General features: G+C 39.8%; 1 long non-coding RNA gene across 1 annotated transcript; it reads right to left on the reverse strand.

The window, feature by feature from the left end:
* Positions 1–202: 202 nt before the first annotated feature.
* Positions 203–8620, reverse strand: LOC122546634. Its single transcript, XR_006310778.1, has 2 exons — positions 6714–8620; positions 203–254 (listed from the first exon to the last, which is right to left on the reverse strand). It is a non-coding gene; the product is annotated as an uncharacterized LOC122546634 (long non-coding RNA).
* Between the last annotated feature and the right edge of the window lie 490 nt (positions 8621–9110).

The raw sequence follows: 9110 nt of genomic DNA on the forward strand, positions 1-9110 counted from the left end.
AAAACAATTCTCTTTTCATCCACTTGGTCTGTGGTGAATAGAATGTCTTTATTGGATTTTATCTTCGACACTGAGACACTATTCTGTACAGCATGAACACATTTGGGTTGTATGAATAACAAATATTTTGATGCCAATAAAAACTAGCATATACACAACGATTGCATAAATCTCTAATTCCCCATTTAGCAACCCACCTTTCTCTTTTCATCCACCTGGGAGAATAAATCATCCATTTCATTCATGTACTTGTCCTGTGAAATGGAAGTAAAATGAATGATTAAGCATGAACTTAAGCAAATCACAATATACATTATCAATATAAAGCACAATTACAAAATCAGTTTCTGTCTAAAAGTAAATCAAATTAACATGCATTCCCAAGATTTATCAATTCAGAAGCACTTTACAAATAAAGGGAGTAAATTAGATTACTGTACATTTTTCTTGTGTAGTAAACCATAAAGTTTGTTGTTCTTTCCTTCCTCTTAAGAGTGACCATGCAAACAAGGGGAGTGTGGGACACAATCCAACTACAGCAGGGAAAATACATGCAGGGAGGCAACGGACATACTTCCCTTTATCTGTTGACATTAAGTAGTATTTGTTTATTCAAATGATAAGCCTTTTCTAAGAGACATATCAAGTGATGGTCAAATCAGATGTATTGAAGCCAATGAGGTGGTTAATAAAAATGAAACAAGACAAACCAATACTTAATTTGGTTTGTGGTTGTCACAAATAACAGAAAACTAAATTCAGCTTCATCACCGAAGTCATATCTCAGTTCAACGCGATACATGACCGCTCAATCGGTTACAAAATGGTTTGTTTAAGGGAGGCGGCAAATATTATAATCGGCATAATAGGCCTATGTGCATGCCAACAGTTGACAACAGAGAATTGAAAGGGGGCATTCTGTACTAAAAATATGCCAATTTAGATAATGTGAATGTAAAGAACTGGAACTGAAGGTCTTTAGGACAGGTAAAATACATTTAAAAATTATTTTAGATTTATCACATGTATATAAAAAGTGAAAAGTGTTTTTCACGTGTTAAATGTAAGGTGTCACCATGATCCAGCACACTCTTGAAACACTGAATAAAAAAATCCAGTTACTGTTTCAGGGCATTTTCAAGCTTCTTTTATCAGGTCACTGAATGATCTAGTCTTTGAAGAGAGAACCTCTGAGGAAATCAGATAATTCTTGTAGTCAACCAGGAAAAGCAATTTAAAAGCAACATTACTTAATAGAGCAATTCTAATGTAGCTTTATCAAAAGAGATGCAAACAGTATTGTCCTTTGCAAATTAGCAGCCTTTAATCACTGTATGCCTTGCTGAAATTTGTTCTATCACTTTACTATTGAATATTTATTTCAGACTTTAGCTGATAACAAGATCTCACTGCGGTGTCAGTTTGCTGCCTTTCTAGGACAGGGAGGTTCCCAATGTGGTACTGAAGTGCCACCACAAGCATTCCTAATTTTCTTTTGTCATCCCAGCCATGTTGAAACATATCAGAGCAAGTCAAAACATTCACTAGGAAGCAGAGAGTCAAGGATTACTGATGAGCATAACCTGAAGCACAAGAGCCAAGAAGAACAAGAATAAAATAGATGATTAAATCCAAAAAGATCACAGAGTCATAGAGATGCACAGCACAGAAACAGACCTTTCGGTCCAACTTGTCCATGCCGCCCAGATATCCCAACCCAATCCAGTCCCATTTGCTAGCACTTGGCCCATATCCCTCTAAACCGTCCTGTTCATGTACCCATCCACCTTCCAACAGTAAATGCAATATTGCTATACAATAACATCCATTAAAATCAGTCCTTTAAAGACTGATTTATATTTTAATTACTGTTAGAAAAATAAAGATTCAAATGCTTTGACCATGACATTGACATTGTAACAGTGACTACGTTTCAAAAATATTTAAATGACTAAAGCGCTTTGGGAAATTCTGAGTTATTGACAGACACTAGATAAATGCCAATTGTTCTTTCTTCAACCTCAGATAGTTGTACACACAGTACAAAAGTAATACAGTGGAAACTCGATTATCCGAACGTGATGGGCGGGCACTATTTCGGTCGGATAATCGATTATCTGGAAAATCGATTAAATGCCTTTCCTCTGGGGCTTGGAGTTTTGAAGTCTCCTCCCTATTCAAGAGACTGCAGCAGTACACAGCGCGCCAGCCCCGCTCTCCAATCCGGTCCAATCCCGTCCCACGTCCCCCCAACCCGGTTCAACTCCACCCTCCAATCCAGTCCAACTCCGCCCCCAAACCCAGCCCAACCCCACCCCCAGCACAAAGCACGTGAGCCTCCGCTCCAACGCCCCGCGTCCACACTGGCCCCTCTCTGGGGCATCCGGACTGCACACCAACAAGACTGCTGCTGCAGCTGCCTTTGTGGGGTAAGTCTCCAAATAGCGCACACACGCAGCGACACACAACTTTTTACTGCAACTTTTTGACAGGTTCCATGTTTGCCCTGTACAGGCCAATGTTGGAGGGATTAATCCTGGAAAGGGGAGGGTTTAGGGTACACCCCTGTGTAGAACTCCAGGGAAAGTGTGGGGAGAGAGAGGGCAGGCAGTCAGCCATTTGGAGACAGTGCCTGTTTAATGACTGTAAACAAAAGACGACATCACTGCTGGAAACATGTCTTTAATGTAATGTTTCTATCAGGACCTCGAGATTGCATTCGGATAATCCGATTTTCGGATAATTGAGTTTCGTCTGTACATTTTTTCTTTGCTTTTAAGCAACAAGAATTTATAATGAAAACTACATTTCATTAGCCAGGTACGTGTAATAAACACACATTCGTTAGCGAAACTGATTCCCTTTGATAAAGTATCATAACTAAAACACTGATGAATACAGCATTCGTAATACTGATATTAGTTTCAGCGTTTGAAGAAGTCATTGAACTAGAAACATTAACTCTGTTTCTATGTCCAAAAATACTTCCAGCACTTTGTATTGTAGTTTTTCTTATAACTGCTTGTTTCGATGAAATGAAGAAAGCGTCCATTACTTGCCATTATTCCACTGCCTGCCAAGATTTCAGATACTGTTTGCTTAACCTCTGAAGCAACATCTTTACATGAAAGGATAATGGATAAATGTCTCAGTTCTTGCAGAAGTGCATCCAGATCTATCAACACTGGAAGCTAACTGGCATTTATATAGTGTCTTTCAATAATTCAATTTCCCAAAGCACTTTAGTCATTTAAATATTTTTGGAACATAGTCACTGTTACAATGTCAATGTCATGGCCAAAGCATTTGAATCTTTATTTTCTAACAGTAATTAATGTGTAAAGCCTAATCCCAAAAGATAGTGTGAAAGAGCATTCAAATTACCAAAGAACATCCGAAAATGTCTCATTCATCAAGAAAAAGCTACTTCATTGTCACAACTAAGAGACTGAAAATAATATAATACTTTTGAGACAGATTCCAGTCTTCTCATGGTATTCTGTCATGCTTTGATCCTGTTACTTCTATTAGTAAGTAAACTTGAATGATGATTTAGCCTGCATTAAGTTAACTAAATATGTTATTTACTGATGCCTGAATAATAGCAGATGTTATATGTAGTTTGAGAAGCAATTTACTGTGTTCACGGTTAAGTCTTAGATCTGGGGCAGTCTGTTTATGGTAGATAGTATGTGGACACAGAACCAAGAAAAACATGATTGAAAAACGAAATTGCAATCCACATGCAATTTATTATTTATTAAAAAAATTAGAAAATAATTTCTCCAGGTATAAAACATATGAACAAACAAATTAGGAGCAAGTAATAGGGCATTCAGCCCCAAGAGCCTGTTCCAGCTTTCATTAAGACAATGGCTGATCTGACTGTGGCCTCAAAGTTATATTTCCACCTAACCCCTGCAACCTTTGACTCTTATTAATTAAGAATCTCTCTATCCCAGGCCGAAAAATATTCTATGACCTCACCTTCACTGGAATATGATTTTATTTCACAATTTATGTGAAGAACAAGTATGATTTTGAATTTGTCACATGTATTTTACAGTAATACAGTAAAATGCAGTGAAACGTTTTCATTTGTTACCTTACATTTTGAATAATTTAAGGATAAGGAAAAAAGAAAAAAAAAGAAAGAAATAGCCTGAAAAGAGTCCATCCTGAGCCAGCTCATCACTCTGCCATCTACACCAGACCCAAGCAACATCAACGTCACCAATCCTCAGGCGATCTTTCCCACAGGGCTGATACTCCTCAGTCACCGGCTCACTGCTGCCTGCGCCGGACCAACCAACATCAAAGTCAAAATCTAACAATGACCAAGTGTTGGGAATAAAACCATCGAGTTCACTAATGTCCTTTAGGGAAGGAAACTGCCATCCTTACCTGGCCTGGCCTACATGTGACTCCAGACCCACAGCAATGTGGTTGACTCTTAACTGCCCTCTGGGTAATTAGGGATGGGCTTTAAATGCTGGCCTAGCCAGAGATACCATCTCGCTGATATTGGTGTAATATCCTTCCACCACCACCACCTGACCAACAACGAAGTCACTGATCCTCAGACATGATCTTTTGCCACTGGGCCTACGTCGCCTCAGACGATATAGCAGCCGCCGATTCCAGGTCCTGTGCTCGCTCTGGAAAAGTCAATAGAGGGCTCACTCTTCTCCGCCCTGGGGAAGCTTGAGATCCATGGCTGCCCCACTCCAGGCCTGTGTCCTAGGCCTGCTTGAGACCATTCAAGGTCCACGTCCTGGGTCAACTATCGCTGCCATCGATGCCTTCCAAACTCAGGACAAGGTCAGTAAGGTTTTAAAAAAGACAGAGAAAAAAAAATAAGAAAAGCAGTCGGAGCGGATGAGCTCTGGCACAGGAACCCTACTCCGCCATCTTGAACCGGAATATATCAAGTAGTTAAGTGATAGAACAAATGACATACAATGATTAAATATTACTAATTTGTTAAGTACAAGGAAAAAAAGAGCTCCAAAGACACTCAACCCTCTGAAAAATAATTCTCCTCACTACTGTCCTAAATGGGAGGCCTCTTATTATTAAACTGTGAGCCCTTGTTCTAGTCTACCCCACAAAAGGAAAGATCCTTTCATCAAGTCTCCTCAGGATTTTATGTTTCAAGAAGATCATTTCTTATTCTCTTAAACCTGAATAGATACAAGCCAAGCCTGGCCAATCTTTCCTCACAGGATGATCTACCTATCCCAAGTGTCAGCTGTGGGAACCTTCTCAGAATTGTTTCTAATATATTTATTTCCTTTCTTAAAAAAAGGAGATTAAAACTATACACTGTTCTCCAGATGTGGTCTCACCCATGTTCTGTAGGACTGTGGCAAAACATCCCTATTTTTCATATCCCACGCCCCAAGCCACAAGTAACAACATTCCATTTTACTAATCACTTGCTGGACATGCATATTCACAGTTTATAATTCATTTACTAGGTCACCAGATCCTTCTGTAACTCTATCCTGCAACCTCTCTACATTAAATAATATGCTGTTTTTCTCTTCTTCTTGCCAAAGTCAACAAGTTCACAATCATCCACATTGTACTTCATTTGTCAACCTTTTGCCCACTTACTTTGCTTATCCATAGTCCTTTGCAGTCTCCCTATATTCCCTTCAGAAATTATCTTCCTATATTTCTTTGGATCATGAGCAAATTTAGCAACCGTACAATAAGTCTCTTTATGCAAGTCACTGAGCAAACTGCATATAATTGAGGCCCCAGCACTGATCTCTGTAGCACCCTACTTATCAGCCTAAAAATGTCCCTTGAATGCCTTTGATTTCCTGTTATTGACCAATCCTTGACCCATACTACTATGTTGCCCCCTACATCTCGAGCTACTATTTTACATAGTAATCTTTGGTGTGGCACATTATCAACAATTTCTGGAAATCTAAGTTCAGCTCATCCTCTTTAGACAAGTTGTTTATTACTTCCTCAATTAGTCAAATATGATTTCCCTTTCACAAAACCATGATGACTCTGCCTGACTGCTACGAGAGTGGCCCTCTAAAACCTTTGTCATTATAGATTTCCAATGATAGGTGTTAAGCTGGGAGGCGGCAATGGTTTAGTGGTACTATCACTGGACTATTAATCCAGAAACCCAGGTAATGTTCTGGGTACCCGGGTTTGAGTCCCGCCATGGCAGATGGTGGAATTTGAATTCGACAAAAATTTGGAATTAAGAATCTAACAATGACCAAGTGTTGGGAATAAAACTATCGAGTTCACTAATGTCCTTTAGGGAAGGAAACTGCCATCCTTACCTGGCCTGGCCTACATGTGACTCCAGACCCACAGCAATGTGGTTGACTCTTAACTGCCCTCTGGGTAATTAGGGATGGGCTTTAAATGCTGGCCTAGCCAGAGATACCCTCATCCCGTCAATGAATAAAGAAAAAGAAAGTCAACTGACTCATGATATCCTGTCTCCTCGTTTTCTTAAATAGTTAAGGTCACATTCACTATTTTCCGATGTAAAGTGTACTCTGAAACGAAAAATAACCGGTACAGAAGTAATCTAATTGTTGGTGGGAAATGACTCAAATTATTTTAACTATGAACTAAAATATTCTTTTACTGGATTCACAAAAATGGTAGACCTACATTACAGTTTTGGAGTTCAAATCGTAAACACTCACAACAAAGAAAATAGGCCTTACGTGTCTGGCTTCTATCTTTGCGATTTCCATTCGGGTTCGAGAATCATCCACATTCTCTTCATAGTGTTTCCGTTTACATTGTTCCACTTCCCTATAAATTGAAAGAAAATGAGTAACACAGTGTCCCAACAAATCTCCATGGATGGGAGTATATCCTGTCACTACAGCGGCAAAACTGTTAATTTTGATGGACTCTAAACCAGAGAAGTCAAATATCCAGGGTCCTTTCTGCATAACCTTCCATAATCCCACCAAGAGTGCATTAGAAAGATAAAGCTGGCTCCTGGCCCTGAATGTACACTAGGGATTCTATAGGAATTTGTAAAGGCAGCAAAGCTTCTGCCCCTTACTTACAACAAAGCTCTACAAGGAGCTCACACAATCCAAGCTGCCCACCAGCTGCCACATGACACAGATGTAAGGCTCCTCAAGCCCAAAACAGCACCCACCCATGTGTCCAGGCTAAGACTGAACCTGTGAAGATTTAAGACCCCACTTTCAAAAACAAAAGATTATTGCTTTAAAAAGAGATCAGGGAAAGTGTCACTTTGTCCATCAGTATTTTTGAAACCCTTGCTCTTTACCTGGCACAGTATTGGACCATAAGATATAGGACCAGAATTAAACCATTCTGCCCATCAAGTCTGCTCTGTCATTTGATCATGGTTGATGTGTCTCAACCACACTCTTCTCCTTCTAACTTTTGATCCTCTTACTAATCAAAGCATGGCATAGTTTTTTAGCTTTGGAGGGCAATTTAACAAGTTTAATTACTTCATGACTTCACCATTCCCAAATCTAACGTCGTCAAGCACCATAACCACCTTCCCATGCCTCAAAATATACCGCCTGGTGTATTCAGTCTACAATTCTAACAACATCAGTCGCTTGCCTTCAATTATCTAGATCCAATGCTTTCTAACTCTTTTTCTAAACCTTCAATATCTTTATTACTTCTGTGAAAGCATTTTTGGCTACCATACCTAATATCTCCCATTTCAGCAGTGTCCATTTTTGTCTGGTTATTGACTCAGAGTCATTTGAGCTGTTTCATCTGCATCAAAAAAGTGCTCTTGATGCATGTTACTGTTGGTATGGAGTTACAAAATATACTCTACAATTGCAACCACATTTGTTACAGCAATTCATGGTGTTTAACAGTAAAGTTTCAATACAATGTGTGAATTTATTACCAGAAGAGCAGGGGAAAACCAAACTTAAACATTAAAAATTCAAATGGGAGATACACCTGGTGTGTACCTGAATTCACACAGGCATGGTATATACGATCTATACTCTAAATGTGCAAATTAAGTTACAAAACGAACTAACAACATGCAATTTGGGACTGCGGAGATGGGTACCTCCACTGGGTGTAGGCTAAAACAATGTCAGTGGCATTCCGTAGCAGCAGAATTTCTCATGTACCAGTAACAACCTGTACAATGTCTTCTTTCCTTAAATACAGACTGGACAGTGACACCTTTATTCCATACTTAATGCAGTTCATTCTAATACCTCTCACCTCACCCATTTATAGACCAGAATGGCAAGAGCAACTGAAAGTCATCAAAAATACTGGGATAAGAAGTGGAATTGTCAAAACGTATTATTTTCAGAGTTAATGTTACACATCAGGGATAAGGAAGCTTTTCCATGGTGTAAGCTATGTTACAAAGGAATTGTAGAGTTTTGACCTAGTGACAGTAAAGGATCGGCGTTATATTTCCAAGTCAGGATGGTGAGTGGCTTGGAGAGGAACTTGAAGGTGTTCATATACATCCACTGTCCTTGTCCTTCTAGATGGACGTGGTCATAGATTTGGAAAGTGTTGGGTCAGGTTCCTTGGCGAATTTCTGCAGTGTATCTCGTAGATGGTGCACACTGCTGCTACTGAGCATTGGTGGTGGAGGGAATGGATGCTTATGGATATGGTGCCAATCAAATGGGCTGCTTTGTCCAGGATGGTGTCAACCTCCTTGAGTGCTGTTGGAGCTGCCCCCATCCAGGTAAGTGGGGAGCATTTCATCACACTCCCGATTTCTGCCTTGTAGATGGTGGATAGCCTTTGGGGAGTCAGGAGATGAGTTGCTCGCTGCATCATTCCTAGCCTCTGACCTGTTCTTGTAGCTACTATGTTTATACATGACCAATGTTGAAACTTTATTGCTGGAACAGCACAGCAGGTCAGGCAGCATCCAGGGAACAGGAGATCCTGATTCCCTGGATGCTGCCTGATCTGCTGTGCTGTTCCAGCAATAAAGTTTCAACTTTGATCTCCCAGCATCTGCAGACCTCACTTTCTCCTTATACATGACCAATGTCATAGAATATTAATAGTGGGGCATTCAGTGATGGTAGCACAATCAAATGTCAAGTGGTGGTGTTTAGATTGTC

Source organism: Chiloscyllium plagiosum, unplaced genomic scaffold (genome assembly GCF_004010195.1).
Source record: "Chiloscyllium plagiosum isolate BGI_BamShark_2017 unplaced genomic scaffold, ASM401019v2 scaf_6914, whole genome shotgun sequence".
Classification (NCBI taxonomy): Eukaryota; Metazoa; Chordata; class Chondrichthyes; order Orectolobiformes; family Hemiscylliidae; genus Chiloscyllium; species Chiloscyllium plagiosum.